The sequence below is a fragment of the Euprymna scolopes genome, chromosome 35 (assembly GCF_053919585.1).
Source record: "Euprymna scolopes isolate OS-2025 chromosome 35, ASM5391958v1, whole genome shotgun sequence".
Lineage (NCBI taxonomy): Eukaryota > Metazoa > Mollusca > Cephalopoda > Sepiida > Sepiolidae > Euprymna > Euprymna scolopes.
Genome location: NC_136516.1, coordinates 2,357,501 through 2,378,501, shown reverse-complemented (window position 1 = coordinate 2,378,501; position 21,001 = coordinate 2,357,501).

The window sequence follows — 21,001 nt, the reverse complement described above, 5'->3', positions numbered from 1 at the left end:
CCAGATTTAGATCTACATGAAAGGTCATTAATGTCGCATAAAAACTGTCCTTCTTGTAAATGTGATTGCATGGTTTTGTGAATCCTTGAATCACGTGCCAGGTCACTTTTCGATTTGCAGATTAGACCATACATATAAAAACATAGCGCTGCCAAGTGTGCTGTAGAAGTCTTTGTTATTTGCCAAAACTGGTAAGAACCAATTCGCTGCTCAGCTTTAATGGACTGAGCATATAGCCCCTAGCATTTTTATTACTCTTTCCCAGTGGTTGCTGGCAGTCCTGAAAGCAGCTTTAGTCTCAGTGCATCTATTACGTTGGTAGCTATGGTAAAAGTGATTTCTGTGCGCGATGGCAGCAGCACATTCTGGGGAGAACCATGTCTGGCTATTGGGGTTTTATTGGATTTTTTTAGATGGTATGAATGGGTGTTCCCTCCAATTTACCAGTCGATCAGGTCTAATATAATAGAGGACACATCCTTTGCTTAACATGGATGCAGAGGTAGATCAGATATGAATGTACGGAAGCTATCCCAGTCAGCCATAGTGTTTCGATACGGTGGAGAGGTACGTCTGAAGACTTATTACATTTCATTTTTATCTTGGCTGATACAACGAAGTGGTTGGCGATAGAAGAGATAGAACGAAACATGAACATTGCGCAGAGGAAGTTGTGAGAAAAAGGTCTAGGAGGCTTGCGTACTGACCGGTAGTATCGGACACTCGGGTGGGTTCGTGAACAATCTGAGTGAGGTCATAGGCAATGGCAAAATCATGAAAGAACCTCCGCTCATTATATGCCTTTTTTTAGTTGGTCAGCCATTCCACATTATGGACATTGTAGTCACCGCACATGTGAATGTTAGCCAACGGATGAGCAGACAGGATGTTGTCAATTTTCTCAGATATACTCTTAAATATAGTAACCTCGTTGTTGTGGGAACGATAGAGGGCACATATAAATGCAAGTGTTAGCTAGTGCAACCCGGAAGCACATATAAGGTAAAGTAGGGTCTTCTCTGAAGGTATCCTTACCACAAGGAAAGCCATCTTATATGTAGGCACCTATTCCATACCCATTGCGACATTGGCGGTGCTAATATGTAGGTGATGTATTACGTCACAATGCAAGCAAAAATCATTTATTTCGATTAATTATCATTGAAATGTTCATGTGGCTTGAAAACATAGATGCCACTTGTGTTCCCAATTCTTGAAAGAAAGACCCCGCTACTTCAGAAAAGCCGACGTGTATAGGGGCTGCATAGTCGAAGTGATGATTTCCGATAATTGGTAGCGCTTATTCCTTGAGATAATATGTCAGCTCTGTCGCAATTCAAATCCAGAGAACATGTACATTTATTCTGCTGATTTGAGTATGTAGTGACTTCAATGGAATAGAAACGGCACTAACTCTATGCGGCTTCTACCGGCTTCCCCAACAGACAGTATGAAATTCACAGGGGCCTCTGCTGCCTTTATATTGCAAATAGGGGGAGATGACGACGTTACGATTTTGCAACTCTTACAGAGAGGGTTCGACGTCCCCATGCATACAGTGTTTTAACTTCGCAAATTGATCATGGTCTAGTGCTGACCAAGCTCAACAGTGCTCAACTTCGATGATCTAACGAGAACCATTGCGTCAACGTTATGTCGTATATGATTTTATGATAACAGTTCTTCCCAAAGATGTTGAGCAAGTGTAGAACACGCGCTAACAATGTGTGACACTGTTACAAGAGTTGAACTACACAACCTGCACCTATATAGACAGACTTTTCCAAACGTATTTCCAATATATTTTCTCTGGTTTACTTTTAAAGTTAATTTTACTGATGGAAAGACCGAATTTGAAATATTAGAAAATAGATTATGAATTTGTATAGATTTCAATTTACGAATTTCTTTGTTTGCCAAACCGTGTTTGGACATGCATTGGTGAATCTAGGTGAATGAATTTCACGTGTCGAAGCACGTTTTTGACGTCATTCCCCAATATATTGAGACAGGGTTCGAAGTTAGAGAGACCGTCAGCCTCAGATCCAGACAGTTAGAGAGTGACTTAGTCAACATTATCTTTACAGCGTTTCGGCCGGTGTAGCCTCATACCTCAGACAGAAGTATCATGTAGAACTCTTGAATCTTTATATCGAATAAGAAAGAAAAGAATTCCATATATAATTATAATTAAATTAAAAATCCGTTTCATATGAAGGAACAACAACAAAATCAATTATCCGTACGATCGTTTCGGAAAACAATGCTTTTTATTGTGGTAGACATCAAGTTACGTACAATAATTACATATAGTTTTTTAATAAGCTAGGTCTCCTCGTCAGCAAATTTTGGAGGGTTTTTATTAAATTTAAAAGACACCATAAATAAACCTAGCATTAAAAGTAAGGCAGATGTATCTGAAAAAAAATTGAAATAAAAGGTCTGGATTTAAAATTTATAAGAAAATTAATATGGGTTAGAGATAGAAAAGAAATAGAGTAAAATATAGATTTGAATTTAAATTATAAGTTTGATTTAAGTACCACATTTCAAATATATATATATGTGCATATATATATAAAAAATAGACACACATAGATATAAAGGTATTTCGGACGATATCAAAACATCGTTAAACTCACTACTCGTTCAAGCAGCCGCCAATAGCGTAATGGTTAGAAGCCTTGACTGCCGTATAAACGGTCGGGTTTCAATCCTGGCTTGAGGTAGTTGCCTGTCTAGCCGCACTGATGAGCTGTGAAACAGCGAAACAGTACTGTATGTGGATGACTATAGTGCTCCTCACCTTGAGTTGAGCATATTGAGAAGTGAAAAACGAATTACCATTAGCATATAAGCGACGCTCTTTGTGTAAACAAATCGAGCGGATGTATTTCGGACGATATCAAAACATCGTTAACCTCACTACTCGTTCAAGCAGCCGCCAATAGCGTAATGGTTAGAAGCCTTGACTGCCGTATAAACGGTCGGGTTTCAATCCTGGCTTGAGGTAGTTGCCTGTCTAGCCGCACTGATGAGCTGTGAAACAGCGAAACAGTACTGTATGTGGATGACTATATATATATATATATATATATATATATATATATATATATATATATAGAAATATATATATATAGAGAAGTTTACCTTTAAATTTTTCGCTTTTTGAAGTCAGGAACTATGGTTTAAATACTTATTTAGATGTTTGCTATAGCTTTTTACCTTATTGAATGATGAATTTTAAAGGGGGGGGGGGCGCCCGTGCAATAATTTATTTCCGTTAGCGTACTTTTGATTTAAAGACGCTACGGTTTATATTTCGAATGTTGAAAGGGGAGATAATTGCCATATTTTCTTTATTTTTATTTAAAGGGTGTAAGGGGGATAATTAGTCTAACTTAATTTATTAAAAAAAATTGTAATCTATTTTTACTAATAAGTAATTTCTAATGATTTAAGGTGGTTTATATTTATTAAATTTAAACCTACGTTTATGATTGCGTGTAATTAGCTCCTGTCTTGAATTTAATAGTGGGGGGGTGTATTTTTTATATCTTCATATTTTAGAATTTTTAGGGTCTCTTTTTTACATTGTGCACAAACTTTATCTCCTGGTTTATATGATTTGCAAGTCTCAATTATTCGCCATTTTAAGTTGAAAGAAATATTGCTATTTTTTAGTTGCCAAATATAGTTGGATAGAGTAGTTTTGTTTGACAGAGAGTTATTTTTAAAAGAATGTTTGTGCGTTGAAATTCTATGTTTTATTAGGCCAGATGTGGAACCAAAATATATTACCTCTTGCTTATTGTGATTATTTTCCGTTAGGTCTGGTGTTGGATTATTATATGGTGGGTTTATTTGTAATTGTTCGGTAGATTAGTTTAAGTTGGTGTTATTATTTAATCTGGTAGTTGAGTTATGGCTGTTAATAGGTTCATGTAGATTTGGAGTGTTTGATACTGTGCAGCTATAGATAACATTTTTAATTTCACATGAGCCTTGTAGGGGACATTTATTTTTTCTTCTACAGTTACAGTCCGATATATTTTGTATAGTTGTATTTTGTAGCTTATTAATTTTCTTATTATTAGAGCTAATTATTTTTTATGAAGGTTAGGCATAGTAGAGTAAGAAACTTTTATTGTCTTCTTATTGAAAATGTTATTATATCTATGGGGGGCTTTAAAGTTCTTATCTAATATTTAAAAAAAAATCTCTGGCTATGTTTGTTTCTAGGTTTTTGGAATATGGGGGGTTGAACCATAGAATCTCCTTATGTCTATTCTTACGTTTACGGGTTTTGGTTTTCTGTTTATTTGTATTATTATCTAATATTTGTGGTTTGGTTTTATCTTTTTTTGTCTCTTGGTTATTTTTCTTTACTCGCATATGGGAAGATATTTCCATATTATATGTTATTACGCTCTTAATAGGTTTATTTTCAATGCAGTTTATGTTTCTATCATTTTTATTTATGAATTTGATTTGTGAATTATATCCCGAGTTTTTTTCATTGTAATATTTTTCATTTTTGATAAATATGGATTTAGTAGAAGACCGTCTAGAAATTCTTAAAGCGGTATTGGGAACTATTGGTTTTATGTGGATATATAGTACTGATTGGTTAGGTTTATGATAGGGTTCAAAGGTAGAATTCTCAAGATTTAAGGTTATGTCTAAGAAATTAACAATTTTTTTATTAGGGTCGATTTTTATACTAAGTCCATAATTTTTAAATAATTTATGTAGAGCTTTAATTGCTTTTTCATAATTTTTATTTACGGAGTTTATTACTAAAAGTGCATCATCTCTGTATAGTCCTCCTTCAAGTTTAAACTGTTTATGGAGTATACAATGTATTTCATTTAAAAGGAAAAGGCCAACTAGATCAGTAACCTGAGTCGAATCCGTTGAGCCCATTAAAATGTTGAAGTTGTTAGGGGTATTTTTCCTGGTCCAATACTTATTATCAAAGGTTATTAAAGACTCTCTAGCCATAAGAAATTATTATTAGAAATTACTTATTAGTAAAAATAGATTACAATTTTTTTTTAATAAATTAAGTTAGACTAATTATCCCCCTTACACCCTTTAAATAAAAATAAAGAAAATATGGCAATTATCTCCCCTTTCAACATTCGAAATATAAACCGTAGCGTCTTTTAATCAAAAGTACGCTAACGGAAATAAATTATTGCACGGGCGTCCCCCTCTTTTAAAATTCATCATTCAATAAGGTAAAAAGCTATAGCAAACATCTAAATGAGTATTTTAACCATAGTTCCTGACTTCAAAAAGCGAAAAATTAAAAGGTAAATTTCTCTATATATTTTTCTATATATATATATATATACCTTTATATCTATGTGTGTCTATTTTTTCATATATATGCACAAATATATATTTGAAATGTGGTACTTACATCAAACTTATAATTTAAATTCAAATCTATATTTTAATCTATTTCTTTTCTATCTCTAACCCATATTAATTTTCTTATAAATGTTTAATCCAGACCTTTTATTTCAATTTTTTTCAGATACATCTACCTTACTTTTAATGCTAGGTTTATTTATGGTGTCTTTTAAATTTAATAAAAACCCTCCAAAATTTGCTGACGAGGAGACCTAGCTTATTAAAAAACTATATGTAATTATTGTACGTAACTTGATGCCTACCACAATAAAAAGCATTGTTTGCCGAAACGATCGTCCAGATAATTGATTTTGTTGTTGTTCCTTCTTATGAAACGGATTTTTAATTTAATTATAATTTGATTTTTAAATTTTAAATTATCAATCACATTACTTAATATTGAATTAGCTCTAGGATATTTACCTATCGAGCTTATTATATATCTAAATTACAACGAGCACTTTCTTTTTTCTGTATTTTAATTAAACTAGTAATTTCACTGTTACATTGAAATACACTCAGCTCTTTAGACTATTGTTCTAATCTCCTTTATATATATATATATATATATATATATATATATATATATATATATATATATATATATATAAATTCGACAGAAAGATTCCTGAGTTTTGCAAAAGGGGACTTGAAAAAGGTCAGAGAATAATATACCGAAAAGAAGACGCAATGACGAACCAGTTTGCAAGTATTTATCACCCAACTTTAAAGGCCGTCTCGAGCGAGGCTTCCAAAACTCATGTCTCAAAAGCGAAACGTATGTACTACTTTGAGATTCCCGCAAATGCCATTGGCCTTTCACTCTCTGTAGTGGTTTTCCTGGTGGAAAGACTTAGCTTCCAACAGCATCAATTGCCATCCGGAATAAAATGATGAAGAATATTACAATAAGATAAATGCAACATAATGAAAACAATTAAATGATTTATAAAACTGTAACTTTTAGCAAGTGTCTACAAACTTTAGGTCAAAGTGCTATTAACTGATCGATTCTAAGTAACGAAAGGATCGCTAAATTATGAACACTTCATATTCAATGATATTTACGTATTTATATGTAAGAAGAGCATGTATATACATACATAGACGCACACAGAGATACACACACACGCAGACACACACACATGTGGCAGCAATACTCCATCCTTGTACGTAGCTGCCTCTTATATAGATAGATATTTGCATCAGCAGAGAGATATCTACGGAATCGATAGAAGGATCTTACCATTTTTCCAGGGGCCTTCGCAACAGATTTGATGTGCGTGTTCCATTTAAGATTTTTTTACATGGTAGTCCCCACTTATCAATGTCCGGAAGGCACTAGGGGATTGTGTTTGCTGTCGGAACCAAGCCGCTGCTTAGCTAGTTTGGACTTGAGGGACTGAGCATACAACTCTTATGCGGCCTTAATTATTTTTACAATGTTTGCTGGCACTCCTGAAAGTGACTTCAGTCTCAATACATCTATTGCGTTGAAAGCAATGGAAAAAGTGGTTTCTGTGCGCAATGGCAGCAACACACTCTGGAGAAAACCATGGCTGGGTGTTATGGTCTTGCTGGAACTTTTTCGAGGGTATCAAACGGTCTATATTATTATTATTATTATTATTATTATTAGTAGTAGTAGTAGTATTTTATTTTAATCATTATTATTATTATTCAAGTTATCAATATGGTGTTATTGTTATTATTATTATTATCATTTTATTTTAATCATTATTATTATGATTCAAATTATCAATATGATGTTATTATTATTATTGTTATTATTATTTATTTATTATTTATTTTTTGTTTTATTTTCGGCCTTATTTATATGCTTCCCTTTTTCGGCTACATCGTTTTCTTCATTTTTCTTTTTTGCGGTCTCGTTTGGACAAATTCCTTTTCTATCTTAACCTTTTTTGATTTTATATTTTTCAAATACCAGGTTAGTTTCACTTCTATTTCATTTCAGCCTCTCCTCTCTTTTCCTTTCTCCATCTGTTTCTCCGTTTCTCAACTCGCATTTTTACACGTTCCCTCGATACGATTTTCGTTTTACTCCGCCTTCATCTCCTTCTTTTCTCTAAATACATTGCTCTACATACTCTAATTTTGCGCTAGGCACCGACCATCGTCTAAATCGTCTTAAACTACCTTCCATGTACTAGCAAATGAAAAAAAAAACTTTTTAGAAATGAAGCTGTCATTACAAGGCGCCCAAATCAACCAAGCTTTCCAAAGAAATATTAAAGTTCATTCCAATCCGACGATGGCCTATTAACTAAAGAACAAGAAAACAAAAAGAACTGCCCCATAAACGGCTACATAAAAAGAAACTGCATACTGCTGATTCGACATTTAAACTTCACTCCGTGCACTTCTTGGTATATTTTGACTACGGCCCATCTTTCTTTTTCTGCTTCTTCTTCTTTGTCGTTGTCGGTGTAGAAATTCGGAGAATCTTCATTTTCCAAAAATCTTTTATCGTGGCGATCGTCTGCAGTTGGCGCCAATCGCATTTAAACGATGAAGTAACCGTGTGGGGTTCATATTTACCACAATGATTGGAATTGTCGAATTCATGAAATGTCAAAGCTCATGTGTGCAATAAAATACTAGTTTACGTACAGAATTACAAAACAAATGAAATAGTTCTGCACAAAAATGTTCTAAATATTAGTACGAGTTACATACAACGTAATCACGTTATATAACTGAATTAAGAAACGTTACGTCTGGGCAGCACAAGATTATTGACTATTCGGAAATACCGGATACCGTATGTTACAAGATGTTTGCCCTAGAACTACTAAAGGATAACGTCTTATTTTTCCGACGAGGTATCGTTTGTGATTTTGATATTACTATAAAATTACTCCTGTTAGGTGGCTGATCTGAACTTGTGTTTAAGACCCTTTACGTGGAATAACAATAAAACGATACTAGTTATTTTCGTCACGGATTGATCACTGCATGTGTTTCCGTTAAGTCTCTGGTGACAATAGATCACACTTGTAAGGATAGCTGCGCGTAATCGTGAGGCAAGCGTTGCGCAAAAACCGAGTTTGCTTCTCCTCATTAAGAGCCGAGAGCACACACCGCACTTGGAATTACAAAATGGTCACACATTTTAATCCTAATCAGACTTTACGCTGCTTAACTCTGATGATCTGGCGGGAAACGGTCTGCCAACACGAATCGTGCAATATTGCATATAATTGAGTGTTTAGCGCAGGCAAATAATATTGTGAGGTTGCGTATGTGTATGAAGATGACGATTTGCTTCATCTCACCCAACAGTCTTGGTATTTGCACTTTCTAATAAGATATTTGGTACTGAAGATTGTGTAAGAAATTTCGAGCCCGGCAACAAATTACGTCTGGCGATTTTTACGATCACATTTTTCGATCATACCAGACGCTTCGCGAACTCTTGTTATTATTACGACCGCTATCTAAATTTAATTTCTGTAGTAACAATCTATTCAATCTGAGATTTGTTATCTAATCACCACGATAACATCAGAGTTGGAAATCATACTCTTGCTTGTTATTACAAATATTATTTAACAAAATGATACTTCACCCCAACGGACAGTTTAAGTCCACATATATTAGAAGTGGATACACTATATCTACACACATATTAGATCCAGGATACGACCTTAAACTATATCCACTGGTGAGGCCCCAGCTTGCAGACTTTGAGGAGTGTGGAGCCACCCTTTAATTGTCATTGCTCCCAGGTCCACTCTGACCCGGAGTGGTAGTATGTATCAGGGTCCAAACTATGGATTAAATAGAAACCGACTTGAAAACAACGAATATATTCTATTAAAAGTTTTTCTTCAAAATCTTTGGATTCCGCATTAAATAACCTGAAAAGGGTTGATATGCAGTAAAATAAAAACAACCAATCAACCAACCAAAACAAACGTACACATATTAAAGTAGATGTTTTCGAATCGGTCTATTGTTGTCTTCATGGTAAAAGTTCTACAAAAGTCAAAGGTGCCATTTTTAATTTGTAGATTAAAAACAAAATAGATCGCCGCCAATTATCATGAGTAGATATAATGTGTTACATATAAAACATGTATTCCTTTTTAGTTATGATTACAAAACATATTGCCCCTTTTACTTAAGGGGCTACTATTTGGTTCTATGTTTTGGGGAGAAGAACGAGATACGAGTTTTTAATACATTTAAACCTCTGCATATCAGTACAGCCAGGGAAACTGGTAACATAACATATATTCTAAAGTCTAGCAGTTTTAGGAAAGAAGTTATTTGAGTAAACGGCTTTCTGTCATTAGCTACCTCTACGGGTTTGGTGAGTGTGTAAACGTCAACTATGCACAAATGAAATGAGTTCATCATTTCATGAAAATACTTGCAAAACAGCCAGAGGGATGCAATATTGCGGAGATGGGACCGGCCTAATAGCTTTGTTGACAGTGTTGAACCTATTAGATGAGCGACTCTTTTTTATGGATATTTAAAATCGGTGCAGTTTTGGTCGATATCATTTATATTCTTAGGCATTTTATTTTTGGAGACAACGTGAAAGTTGTCTTCTGAACTATACAGTATTAAACCGTTGTATAATTCGGTCGTTTGATCACAATTAGATCCGACTGTAATACCATGTGTACTTATTACGTTGTTGCTAACTAGGTAAACGAAGAACTTACCATTGTCGATTTTTTAACATATGTAACCTTACGTAAGTGTCACGATGTGGATATCGTCGCCAGACAACAAAGCCTCGCAAAGAATTCGACTCACTTTTTTTTTAGTAAAATAGCTGACATTTATTTATAGGTACTTTTAAGCATGACGCTTTGCCCCTCGTTCAAATAGTTTCTTGTACTCAAAGCTGCTTTACAGGACACCGCCGTGCTCAATACGTACTCCGTCTTTTTCCAACTTTGTTTTGAATGTGTCGTTTCCTAGCATACTCAGTCCACGTCTATAAAATTATATCTTTATATTTTTCTCTTCCACAAACAGTCCCCGTTTTTTCTTCATTATATGATATTTTTATTTCGCTTCTTCTCGCTGTGACGTTACCAGACACACAAGTCGTTACTTGCATACGTTAACTCTTGCTTCCGCTGCTAGAAGAGTGCCCTCACGCTGTTACATGTACACTCCCAGTAATATACTGAATTATAAAGGCACCATGTTTTTATAAACTTTGTAATAGAGGATGTGGGTCTACCGAAATTGTTACTAGCCTGCACAATATAAAATAAGTTAGGTACGGATTGTTTTACATTAAGTAATACATTGTTAACCGCATCAGTGAGGTACAATATCTGTATGTATATAGTAAAACTATATGGTCTTAACGGTACAATATCTGTATGTATATAGTAAAACTATATGGTCTTAACGATACAATATCTGTATGTATATAGTTAAACTATATGGTCTTAACGATACAATATGTGTATGTATATAGTTAAACTATATGGTCTTAACGATACAATATGTGTATGTATATAGTAAAACTATATGGTCTTAACGATACAATATCTGTATGTATACTGTAAAACTATATGGTCTTAACGATACAATATCTGTATGTATATAGTAAAACTATATGGTCTTAACGATACAATATCTGTATGTATATAGTAAAACTATATGGTCTTAACAATACAATATCTGTATGTATACTGTAAAACTATATGGTCTTAACGAGCTATTGCATTTTGTTACGTGTCAGACTTTTTTTAGATGTATATTTATTATTCGTATTTTTATTGTTCATCGAGCAATCGTCCTCATCTTCAGTTTTATTGTCACAAGGTTTCAGCCGATGAACCCCCCAGCCTTCTTCAGGTGTATCCTGTTGAACCCAATGATTTGTACTGAATTTCGAACGGAACCGTTTATTTAATTAGAAGTGACATGATTTCGGTTAAGATAATATCCTCATTGCGGAAATGACTATAAATACAATCGTTTCCTCTACCCAGTCATGGCTGATGTAGTTCAGAATTCCGCACGAATTTAAGAGAATGATGACCATTTTCGACAAATAATTCAAAAGTTCTATAAAATACGCATAAATAGGTTGGATATAAACGAGTAAACCCTTGAAAATGACACAATCCATGAATACAGTGGTCTGAATAATACTCATAATACTATTAACTGACCATTATGAATTATGGAGTACATACTCTTACCCATATTGGACACATAATTTTATTTATTTTTATTTTGTTTTATTTTTTCACAATTTACTATATATGCAATATTACCAATATAACCGTGTCCTAACTTAAAAAAAAACAAACTTGAAAACATTACTTTTTTTCTATATTTATTACTTACGTCCAACCTGGAACGGGTACTCAACTAGTTAAGTATAATATTAATTTTTACATCGATTGGGTTATGTGCGTGTATATTAAAAAAATTAATTAAAAACAAATTGAAAAAAACAAGCTTCGACGTAGCCCGGGACTTATAATTGTGTTTATAATGAGAGTCGGTGGCAATGAGTGGCATAACGCTTACTGCCGCGGACAAAAAAAAATCATCGATTAAAATTTGAGTCTCGAAGAATCTAAAAAATTTGATTACGTATCCTCTAGTGTTTCTGCCATTTCTTTAGATATGTGTTCATTTGTTTTAGTATCGTGTCTGTTATAGAGTGTGGTGCCCTCAGCATATATACCCCTCTCACAGGCAATTTTGTCAGGGAGGTCATTTATGAATATTAGGAATAATAGAGGTTCTATGATAGCCTCCTGGGGCACTCCCGCATTTATATAATATTGTTTAGATGTACGACCGTGGAGGACAACCTGGATTTTTCTCTTATTTTAGAAGGATTTAATTATGTCACGTATTTTCCAGTGATACCATATGATCTGGTTTTCTTGAGAAGACCTTCACGCCATAACCTGTCAAAAGCCTTAGATATATCTAGAGCTATCGCTCTACCCTCCTCCGCTTTGTCCAGTGGCTGGTATATACGTTCTGAGATTACAGTTAGGATGTCTGCTGTTGAACAGGCTTGCCTAAATCCATATTGTTGCTCAGTCAGAAGTTTAGCATCTGTAAGGTGATGGACTAGAGCTTGGTTAATTATTGTCTCAAATATTTTGGCGAAAAGGGGGACGAGACTAATGGGGCGATAATTTACTGGGTCAGTTCTTTCGCCAGAATTCTTGAAAAATAGTACTACAGAAGCAGTTTTCCAGCAGGCAGGACAGCAAGATTCATTAAAACATTTGTTGTAAAGTCTGGATCGAACTGGAGCTACTTCGGCGGATCACTTTTTTAATAGCACAGCCGGGATGAGATCAGGTCCACATGCTTTTGCAGTGACAAGATTTCTTATGATAGCGTGCACCTGAAAAGGAGTAATTTTCAGATCGTCTAGTGTGACGCCTGTCCGCAAAGGAAAGTCAGGGAGGGGCTGGTTGGCAGGGTCCAGTATGGAGTTGGAGGAAAACCGACTGGCAAGCATGTTAGCCTTCTCAGTTGCAGAGCAAACGATGTCTTTATTGTTGGATAGTTGGGGGATTGTTGATTGCCCATTATTTACTATACTGTAGTAAATTCTCCAGAAGTCGCGGTTTCCTAATTTCGGTTATTCGATGCGTTTTTGGTGGTTACAGTAAATTCTCTAAACTGTCGCTATTTCTTTCTTACAGTTACTTCTGGCTTCTATATACTTCTGCCTGTTTGAACTGAACTGATGTCGGTTAAATCTGCGGTACGCATGCTGCCTTTGCGCGATGACGGCTGCACAAGTAGAGGTAAACCATTGAGGAGAGTGGGGTTTGCTATCAAATTTCCGTGTTGAAACATGTGCTTCAATTGCAGTTTTGAACCATTCAATGGTCTCATTTGCGCACTGCACAGCAGGAAGTGAAAAGATATTTTGCCATGGGGCGTCCCTGATGTGATCCCTGATGGCTTCCCAGTCAGCTTTTTTTATAACATATCGTTGGTATGAGCTCTAAAGTTTAGGGCTATTTCAACTATTACCACTGCATGATCGGCGTTCTCTAGTGGGCTGTGGGTATTAGTTACACAGTCATCGGGAAGCGTGGTAAGAAACAGATCTAGAAGTGATACGTGTTGTTCTTGCTGGTATGGGAAACGGGTTGGAAACATAACCATCTGTGATAGGGAAAGAGATATAGAGAAGTTATATGTCGTCATACCAGCTGCGTCTGTGTGAGTGGAAAATCAAAGCCAGTTGCTGTGGTGGGCATTGAAGTGACCAAATACATGCACTTGTGCGCTACTGTCGGGGGAAAGTGCTGTATCTATGCTGCGAGAGACTTTGTTTATTAGGGTACAGTCCTGGGTCGAGGGAGAACGGTAGAGAAAATAAAAGTAGCTAATATTATGTTGCATGTTAAGTCTAAACCATATAAAGGCTTGATCGTCCGATTCTTACTGAAGTATACGAATATTTTAAAAAAATGCAATATGTACGCGCAGACCATTGTTCTGTTTAAGAAGTTCACGCTTCATTAATATCGATCTATTCGAAAAAGAACTGCTAAAAACTAAAAGATGCGTTGAAACCCCTTTCCCCAAATAAAAATATAACGTAAAGTAATATTTTGATGTTCGGAAAATGTTGACAGCGATAAATTCTCTTGTTGGGATTTTGTTTTACAAATTTCTGGTTTTTATCAATTTCTTTTCTATTATTCTGTGTATATTTTTATAAATTGTCTGTAAACAGTCAAAATAGAAAAAGTATGTCGTGTATTTTTCTTCTTCATTTATTTGTCTTCTATTTTGCTAACGTGGGCACACAATTATGGGCAGTTCTTGTTCGAGGAAAAGTTCGATTATGCTATGAAAGCGACAAAGAGTCATTGATTGGAGCAAAGTGCTTTTTTTTATCGGGCACTTTCATGTAAATAGAATAAAAGATACTCATAAATACTTATTCAAATATATATACATATATATATAAAAGGTGGCCATACCATCTCTATCTCTCCATCTCTCTCTCTCTCTCTCTCTCTCTCTATATATATATATATATATATATATATATATATATATATATATATATATATATATATTACCGTTTTATCAGATAAAACGGTAATAAAATAAAAAAATATATATATTTGCTCTGCAATAGTATTGATCCCTTCTTCAAATTTTCTATTATTTACCAGTTCGGCTATATATATATATATATATATATATATATATATATATATATATATATATATATATATATATATATATATATAGCAACATATATATATATGTATATATACATATATATATAGCAACATATATATATGTATATATATATATATATATATATATAGCAATATATATATATAGCAACATATATATATATATATATGTATATATATGTAGATATATATATATTTAGTAAAACTGGTAATTAGTAAAAACCTGAAGAGAGTGTTCAATACTATTGCACAGCAAATATGTGTTTATTTATTTTTTATTGTCGTTTTATCTCTTTGGTTACATATGTTTCGGATGTTGGACCATGTTTACGATCCAACAGCCTCGTCAGACCTTACAGAGACCCAGGGTTTCTGTACGGTAAGGGGGCGATGGGGAGACACAGGTTTTCGCATTTATCAGGGTCCTCTTTTCAATATTGCAGAAAAAGTTCGACGGAAAGGCAACCTCCATGTGGTCAGAGCCATCGCCGATGCACGATATACGGCAAGTATGATGCAATGCTTCACGACCGACCCATCGGAACAAGCATTTTTCAGAGTTTACCGGCTTAACTTTAGCGTTTTCCAACGCCATCACAAAGTGGTGTGGGTATTCGAAAACATTTTACTATTTCTTTTTTTATGAAAGTAACGGAGATCCTAATCGTTGTTATTATTGTGCAAAATAAAAGTGAAAGCCTTATTTGGTTTGGGGGTTTTTCTTACTATACACATAGATTTAAAAAATGGTCAAAAATCAATCATATAACAACAAAACCTTATCAAATGAATGATGAATTACTCCTCTACCTATTTGCACACGTTTTTAGGGGGTTTACTCACTTTAACCGTGTAATCGGTTCGAAAATCATACAGTGTTTATCGGCATATTTTAAAAGGCAAAACGGTGGTGTGCTCGCTTTTGAATACGGTAATTTGGGAAAATGAGTTCAAACGAAATATTTATAGAAACTACTGTTGGAGACTCACTCAATATATGTTACCGTGACATAGGCGGACATATATTCGGTGGGTTTCTATACATACTTACACACACACACACACACACACCCACACACACACACACACACACACACACATATATATATATATATGTATACAAACAGCCATCCTAACACTTACAACACTCCTTATGCCCTCCAAAACAGTCGTCATATAATCATTGCCTCACCCTTAATTGTAACAACACATGATTGCATCCATAAATATGTTATATATTCATGCACAATTACTGAGCTCCCATGCAATACTCCCATAAGAGACTCTAGTATTTCGTCTTCACGTTATCTTTCTTCCCATCCTCCATCTGATATAGTAACTAATCCTATATACCACTCGAGCAACCCAACCATCTACAATCATACAGGTAGCGATAATAACAATGAGGATAATAACAATGAGGATAATAATGATAATAATAATAATAATAATAATAATAATAATAATAATAATATTTCTCCTTATAGCCATCCTAACAGTAACAACACTCATTATATTGTCCTCGTACACTCATTGTCCCACCATTTCTTGAACACTATGAACAAAATCTAAATTATTTAACTAAGACAACTCAGCAAATTAATATTAATTTCAGACCTCGAGCTTTTCATAAAGTACATCCATATATCGGCGCTACTCCAACATTAATTAAGAAAAGAATATCAAACCACATTTCTTCTTTTAACAACCATAATTCTTATAATAACCAAGGAACTTCTCTAACAATTTTAATTAAAAAACTTAATTCTAATAATACCCACTTCTCAATCGAATGGACTATCATAAAAAAGTTAAGTCTTATATTCCAGGTTCTAAGTCATGTCGCCTCTGCACAACCGAAGCTATAACTATAATTGCTTCCCCTCAAAGTAACAAAATAATAAATTCTAAAAACGAGCTTGTCTCTTTCTGTAAATTTGATTATGGTAATTTGGATATTACATAACTATTTCTTTCACCTTTCAGATATATAATTTTTCTTAAACATTATCGTTTTTTCTACATACCTTCTTAATACTTTATAACTTAATAATCCTTGATTTTAATTCATTCGTTTGCCGGTTTTTTTTATTGCATTTTCCGTTTTAGTGTTTAAATATTCCTATCTATCAAATATACTAATCGACCTGCACATTCATATCATGTATGCATATTTTACTTATATTTTACTATATGCATTTACTTACATACTTGCTTTATCTGGAATTTGGAGATACCGGCCATCCTCTCCCATTAAATAAATATTTTTTAGTGTATTTTAATAACTTCTGCTGATATTTTCTTAAGCAATAACCTGTACATTTTAGTTGAACTCTCTTTTGCGCTATATGTTTGGCGCATTTTAACGTATTCTTGTCTGTGTCATTTTGATATGAGCTTTTCTATTTCCTATTTAATTCAGTCACCACTCCCCCCTTGTTTTCTTACTTCTTCACTCACTTTTCTTAATTACACTTTGTCTCGGCAGCCGAGTTTAACGCATATCTTGTTTTTCACCATTTCTCTCCTTATTCCGTCTGCTTCAATTTTTGTTATCATGTAAGATCTTTGACTTGCTTGCAGTTTCACCAAATACTTTTGTATGCAACATCCGATCCCACATTTTGCTAATTCCTACCCTCTGATGCGAAGGAAAGTATCTGTTCGAAACTCCGTGGATTAGGGACTATCCACTTATTTAGTGTTTCCTTTTAAAATTAAATATATTTTTAACTATTTATCAAAGTGTTTTAACATGTTTTATTAACTAATTTCTCTTATATATATATATATATGTGTGTGTGTGTGTGTGTGTATAAATATATATGTATATCTATGAATATGTATATCTGAAGTTTATTTATACAAACATTAATGGCTACATATGTGCATACATGTTTCTGTAATCACCCGTGAATTCCTAAATACGTAGTCACTCTTAGCATGGGTTATTACAGAAACATGTATGCACATTGGTAGTCATAAATGTATGTGTACATAAACATAATATAACTGCTTTGTTTACTCATTTAGCACTTTTTGGTAGACACATTTTGTTTCATTAGATGTACCTCTAGAAAACTAAACTTTACCGCTATATATATATATATATATATATATATATATATATATATATATATATATATATATATATATATATATATATATATATATATTATTTGGGTGTAAACAGTTACATATGGTCGCTACAAATAGCAATCTTTTTCAGTCAAAGAGACTTCATCAGGCGACCTGGCACCCCCAAATAATAAAAAACATACTTTGCTCTTTCTATTGAGCACTATATAACAATCTCGTTGTCTTTATTATTTCTGACTTTTGAACACCCCAATATATATATATATATATATATATATATATATATATATATATATATATATATATACATATATATATATATATATATATATATATATGTGTGGGGGGGGTGTAGATATATATATATATATATATATATATATATATATATATATGCATATATATATATATATCTACACCCCCCACACACACATATATATACATATATATACATATATATATATATATATATATATATATATATATATATATATATATATATATATATAGGTTTATCAAGTGTCAGCCAAAGGTCCTTAACACTTTGAGGACTTCACCTGGACAGAGATGAAGCGGAAGTGGATAATTAATTAAAATAATAATTATTAATGTATATTATACGTTTATCGCAGTATTCATTGTGTTTTATTACTGGGGAATAAGAAAAAATTGCAAAAAAATAACAATTAATCACCAACTCACGCATTGTTGAATCAGAAACACAAAAACATTAGAGTCGACCCTTCGTTATTTTTTATTCATCAACACTGGATGTTTAGAAAAAACACATAGATAATAAAAGTAAACAACAATAAAAGTTACATCCGACAACAACAACAACAACAACAACAACAACAAATAAATGTGTTGAGACGCGACACTTTTTTTAGAGCTGTATATTTTGCTTTCGTCATTTTTGCGGCCAAATTATAGCAAATTTGTTTAGACACGTCATCTCTTTTATATATATATATATATATATATATTTTTACAGGGAAGTCACCACTTATCAAGGCCCAGAAGCCACTCAGGGATAAGGGTTATTGCGTGTACAGTAATCAATGGGATAGTATCGTAGTAATCGTTAGTATTGGAGGTTTGATAAAGTGTCTTAAGGAGGTGGTTCGTCAGGAATTTGTTTATGTTGGACTTAAAGACATCCAAGTTGTAGTCAGGTGGGAAACAGGCAATCAGAAGAGAGTTCCACAGTCGTGCAGTTCTAAGAAGTGTCTGCTCATGGAATCTATGCTTGGATTTAGGTACAGATAAAGAGTGGGAAAAATTAATGACAGTGGTTTCAGCCATACGGGTGCTTTTCGTGAAAGATTGCTGGGGGGGCAGAGATTGACACATATATATATATATATATATATATATATATAGTATATATAGTAGCTTTGTCTGTCAACTATCGTATAGGTTTGACGTTTGTATATTTCTGTATCGGTTACGTAATGAAAACCATGGTCGAAGGAAATGGTTGATACATCGGCGAATTATAAGGAACAACGAACTTATAAAGCAGAAAATATGATATCCTGCCAATTTCGCACCTCAGTCTTGAGTAAAATCAGTGTGAAAATTTGTCAATCAAACGAGCAATGTGTGTCTACATTTAAAACATGTCTGGTGATTGCATCATGAGCTTACGAATTTTACTCCGTCATTACATTTCTCTCATAATCCACCTTCTTCTTATATATATATATATATATATATATATATATATATATAATATAAAGCTGAACGTCTGTGTGTGTCTGGTCAAAAATAGCATCTTAAATGGTTGACTATTATGGCAAACTGATAAGATATATTGGTAAAAGATGTATCGAGACACAGGAATGGTTATGTTTGTTTAGGCATAATGAGATTTGTTCCACAAAGTTTGGAAATAAAAAATTTAAAAATTAAATAAACAACATTTACAAGGGTTTTTGATGTAGATGTACATAATAATACTTTGGTAAGAATGTTTTAACTTAAATAGGGATGGTATAATAAAATTGTGGGGGCTGTGTTCGATCTTGGCCTCCATAGTATGGAAATAGGCACACGCTTTAATAAATACTTTTAATATATATCTGCGATATATACTTTGATAATTATGTTCCAGTTTGAAGAAATATGGTATAATATAATTATGGGGTTACCGTTCGCGCCTCACCTCCATAGAATGAAAATATGTTTACAAAGTTTTACAAGTTTTGTTTTTTAATATAGACCCACAGAATGTTGTGATAAGTGTTTCAGTGTGAACAGGTATGGTATAATAAATTATGGAGTTTATCTATTTTATTTTTACTTTCATCATATTTTGCTTTGGTTGTGATAACCCCCGATTCGAAGCTATCTCTTTACAACCCTTTCTTTTCATAACCTATCATACTTTCATAAATCAGAGTCCATTTTCTGTAGGATGTTTTTAGAACCCAGTCAACGATGGCTACTTTTGCTAGTATATATATATATATATATATATATATATATATATATACAACAATAATAATGATATATATTTATATAATAATAATAATAATAATATAAATAATGTATATATATAATATATATATATATATATATATATATATATATATATATATAGAAGAGTCTAGAGCGGAAAATTCAGTGTAGCTTAATCGACATATATATTTAATAATTTACTAACTACTTCTACCTACGTATTGAGCACTTTTGAAGTAAATACTTAAAGTGTACGCATAAATTTATACTTTCGTATATTAATTTTATGTGAGTAAATGAAGTAGTTATATATATATATATATATATATATATATATATATTAAGAATGTGAAAATTCTTTCACTAACTTCTGGTTAGGTTAGCATTTCTGGATGGCATCGTCCTGGCGAGTTTAAAATTTCTACTTGTGAGACATCGGCTTAGAGTTATTAGTGGGTTGGATGACGGCGTCTCTTGTCGAAACTGAATAAGTCCAAAATAGCATTTATTAAAGTTCTAAATATGTATTTTTCATGCAAAATTTTTAAAAAATCATAGAAGACCAAACACAATATTAACCAATATGGCTGCCGGCACAAACGTGCAATTTTGAGTATGCTATTCATTTTATTTACTCTTTTTTATGCACTGTGAATGTGAGCAAAGGGGCTTTGGATGGGAGTTTAATCACTAGTATTCTCTTAACTTAGTGGTTATTTATTGGTTTTAGTTTTCGCTTTGACCAGAATTTATATAATACTCTAGCCGTAACTATTTCCTAATCTTATATTTTATGGTCGTTTTTTTTC